General features: G+C 42.8%; 1 protein-coding gene across 2 annotated transcripts in view; it reads left to right on the top strand.

Annotated features, from left to right (window-relative positions):
• Window positions 1-682: 682 nt before the first annotated feature.
• The window catches only part of PLCB1 (phospholipase C beta 1), a 243,390-nt gene continuing 239,778 nt past the window's right edge, over window positions 683-4,294 (top strand). For both annotated transcript variants that reach the window (XM_017745250.1, XM_017745251.1), the window contains exon 1: window positions 683-745. The gene's annotated coding sequence lies outside the window, so the exon portion shown is untranslated. The remainder of the gene's footprint in view (window positions 746-4,294) is intronic.

The raw sequence follows: 4,294 nt of genomic DNA, 5'->3' as shown, positions 1-4,294 counted from the left end.
GCAGCTGGGAGTCACACTGGTCCCATCTCCAGCGTCCATTCTCCTTCCAAATCGTCAAATCAGGGAAAGGGGATTCTTCATGTTATGTGTGTGTAGGGGAGGGCAGGAATTTGCCCAGCAGAAGCTGTTCTCATGTGCCAGTTTTATTCCAAGCATGGCATGTGTTGTATAACCCCGTAACTCAAGAGTAGCACATGAACTCTGAAATGCTTGTCAAAAAGTGCATGTTGTTTTACTGAGTCACTAAAATTGTTGAACCTTGTTATCGTTATAGATACAACACTTTGGGGGGTTTATGTGCACTTCCCAAAGTGTTCTGGCAATAATAAAGCAGGTTTTCTATTGCAGAGGCAGGGTTTTCTGATTGTAATACTGCCTTTTGTCACACTATGACAAGCATCAAAATGCTAAAATTGTATTAAAAAGATTAAACCAAAAGCACAGCACCTGCTACTTAGCAATCCAGAAAATCAGCTTGACTCTTATGGCTCCTATATATTATAAATATCCTAGGAGACCTGCACAGCATTGCTGTTGGAATTGCCTGGGTGTACCTGAGCTCTCCTTGAAGCTGATCTTACTTTGGACAAACAGATGTGGGAAGTGGGACACTGATAACACAACAAGGCTTCTTGAATAATGTAATAATAACTTGCGTTGCAATTTTTCCTTCTAGGAGACTGAGCTGCTGGATATCAGCCTTGTCAAAGATGCCAGATGTGGAAAACATGCCAGAGCTCCCAAGGTAGGAATTCTTGCTGCGTGCTTCCCTGTTACATTGCTGACCTTGATAAAAAAGAATGGGAATTATATGCAAGAATTGAAAGGAAGAAAAAAAGTTCCCATCACTAAGTAGTAGTATTTTGCCTTTTCTTTGTTTAACACTGTTTCTGTTGAGAAGTGTTGGGATTGTTGAGCCGTTGTCTTTGGATTCTGGGTGTAAAATCCTGCTGGAAGCTCTGCTGGCAGCCCAGGAACAGAAGTCTTGGTTTGTCAAGGTACGCTTACAAGTTTTTGGCTTCCCTGATGGCAAGGGGCTGATAGTTGTTTGAGTCCGTGTTGTATTTTCTGCTGGTGATTTTCCTCTTTCAGTGCCTCTTGAGGCCAGAAAGAGATTGTTTGGATTTTTTTTTGTTATCGGAGAGGTTGGGATATCAGCTCCCTTTGGGTTTGCCCTGATGTATTGTGCACTCCTTTATAGTCTCTACAGACAGTAGGTTGTAGATGCAAGTTCTCTCTGGTGTTCTTGTTTGGGCAGACACAGCACATCAGAGGAAAAACCAAAGCACTCAGCTCTGGAAGCAAGAGAGTCCCTCAGGGAATCCCAGGAGCGATAGGAAAAAATGAAATATCCCCGGGGGCTGGAAAGTGTGGCCCCGCAGCTGCTTAGCCCTGGTTGAACAGACCAAAAGAATGTTTCTCCTCCTCTCATCTTGGGGAAGGAATATGCCTGGGTCTGGGTGACCTCTCTTCCTTGCAGCCAGCCCTGGGCCCAGGCACTGCCCCAGGGGCTCCTCAGCCCCCCACCGTGGGCAATTAGGAATGGAAAAGGTTGTTTTTCTGTGCCAGAAAGCAGTTGTAGTTATCTCTGAACAGATTATTCACATTTGGTTTTCAAAGCTCTCCATGTAGTGCTGGCAGCATTTTAAAGGCTGAGTTATAATTGAAATGCAACAGAAGTACTTTATGACATCCACATTAATACCAAATGAGTTCACCATGATTAATGGTTCTATGATGAATAGCAATGAAGTATTAACAATGTCTAGAACATTATTTTAACATGCTACCCGCTTTACAGAGGACATTCATGTTCTTCTAACAAAATGTTTTTAGCTAAAATTTATGCGTAGCTATTGCCTTGGTGACTTTTTTTTATTGGGTTACGTAAAGGCTGGTTTTGTTACAGCACGTTACAGATTTGACAGCAGTGGCATTAAATGAAGGGTAGGAGAAAATCCGGGCTCTCGGGGTGGTGAAATGCACCACCTGTGTGAATGAGTTCGCTTTTTGTCATTGATTTGTGTGTGGGCAGCAGGAAAACAGCACCTGGGTTGGCTGCTGATGGCATCTTGCAAATGGTGTGAAATAAAAGGCTGCTTTTGGGGCCATTTGTACCAGTTTGCTTTGATGCATGTTGTAGGGGTGAGCAGAGGAGCATCGGCTGCAGGTGAGCGGCGTTGCAGAGCCCTGTGCACGTCACTTCCACAGAGGATCTACACCTCAGCTTTAGGAGGCTTGGCTCCAAGTCAGGCAGTAGCAGCTGGGATTGCACAGAGGTTTCCAGTAAAACCCCTGGGATTTTGGCTGACGAGAGAGCACTGGGAATGGAGGATACTCACCAAAGCTTTTCAGGGGCTCTTTTCCACAGCTCTGCTTCCAGCTGGGAGCACCCCTTGCTTTCACTGTAAACTAAGAGGCTGAGGTGATCTTCTCTACATCACCCCACCACCCCTCCTTCTGCCCATAGTTTTGCACAATTTTTATATTGGGGACTTCTGCCAGTTTATGCAAATTTTTAAATCTGTTTTCAGAATTCTGAGAGTAGATTTCACCCATGGGTTGTCATTACCAACTTAATGGGAATCTTTAAACCTCATTTGGTGTATTTCTAATCTACTGCTGCTTTTTGATAGAAATAAGTGTCTTTTTTAATAAGCCTTAACTTCTCCATTAAATAAAAAAGCATAATTCCTTTTTATTTTTATAGAAAGCTAAGTTTCAGTGTCATTAACTTCACCCACGGTAGGCTACCAGAATGTGTGAGGTGTGCTGCTACACAGAGCCACCAGCAAGTAAGGATTTTAGAGGACTGTAGGCAGTCCTAGTTTCCAAAACTCAGTCTGTTCTCATGCTGCATTCAGTGCACTGCCACGAGTATTCTTCATTTCTGAAAAAGGACTGAGAAGCACAAGGAGTTTTAAGGTTTCTCTTTTAGCCTTTTTGGTTGATACTCAGTTTTCGTAGTACTTTTCTGTAAGTCCAGTCCCATATATTTTGTGATTGCTCTTGCATGTTTTTTGCATCTTCCTGGGTTTCTCATCCAGCTGGTCTGGTTGCTTTCTCCATTCCCTCAATGTTTAGCCTCAAAAGTTCCCTTGAAGGCACAGAAGTGCAGCTCTCACCCTACAGTCATCATGTTAAGGTAGCACAAAGAATGAGCTGAGAACACACTTTTGGGTTCTGTAATGAATTTGTGGCTGCCCCTGAGCAGTGCTGTTGTCATGTGGGCAGGAACTTGGGTTTCTAATGATGTAGAAGGGAGTTTTTAGTGGATACCAAGGCACTTGATGCTTGGGAGATGAAAAGCAATCTACTCAGATGACCCTGAGTTTCTGAGAAGCTCCAGCATCGCCTTCTTTTTGCACATTGTCAGGGATGGCTCCTTCTGTCTTCAGCTGCTATTTTCAGAAATGGTGACAGGGTTTTCCATCTCAATGCAATATACATGCAAAGGCTGATTCCTTGGTAGAAAGGCAGACTCTCAGGCAGCACAGAGCATTGCAGCAGAGCTCTACGTGAGAAAGAAAATGAAAGTCATGTTCTGAAGGGAACAAGAAAAGACGCATTAATTGTGTATGTCAGGAAAAGTGCCTCCATTCAAATGAAATTTGTAAAGAAGTGAAGGAATTATAAAATGATTATCAGGACTTTGCCTTTTTAGTTGGCATTAGAATCAGGTAGGAAAGGGAGCAAGAGGAATTTTGAGAACAGGAGAAAATCATTAGTTGTGATGAAGCAATGATTTATTTCCCTTTATTCACACATTACCTGGTAACCCGAGCTTGGTTTTTATGTGCAGACTAAGAGACATCTTTTCCCTTGTAAAGTTCAGTGACGAGGTCTGCAAAATAACACAAAATGTGCTTTGGTACAAGGAGCCGTAGGAATAGCTATGAATATTCACATGCCTTCTGGAAAGCATGGAAGTGCCACTCAGCAGAGTGTCTGTGCTCTTTGAAGGGAGCCGCAGCTAAAAATGTCAGGCACCAGTAAATACTGGGAAATGAATGGTCAGGTGGTGAAAATCTGGCAGCTGCAAACATGCTCACAGGACTGGGGAGGTCACACTTTTTACCATCTTGTATTTACTTTAGCCAATAACAGTTTCTATGGAAACTAAAATCTTTAGCAACTATATAAATGTTTTTACTAGTGAGAAGAAATATCAGGATGACTTGACAGGGAGAAGGAAATAACCCCATGGTAAATGCTCATATTGAAAACTTTTGATGCATTTGATCAGTCTATTTTCCCTCAGCATCCTGTTTTCCCTCATAAATCATTCAGCAGG

This window comes from Corvus brachyrhynchos, unplaced genomic scaffold (assembly GCF_000691975.1).
Source record: "Corvus brachyrhynchos isolate BGI_N302 unplaced genomic scaffold, ASM69197v1 scaffold69, whole genome shotgun sequence".
Classification (NCBI taxonomy): Eukaryota; Metazoa; Chordata; class Aves; order Passeriformes; family Corvidae; genus Corvus; species Corvus brachyrhynchos.
Note: the sequence above shows the minus strand (reverse complement) of the source record. Positions and strands in the feature narration are given on the sequence as shown.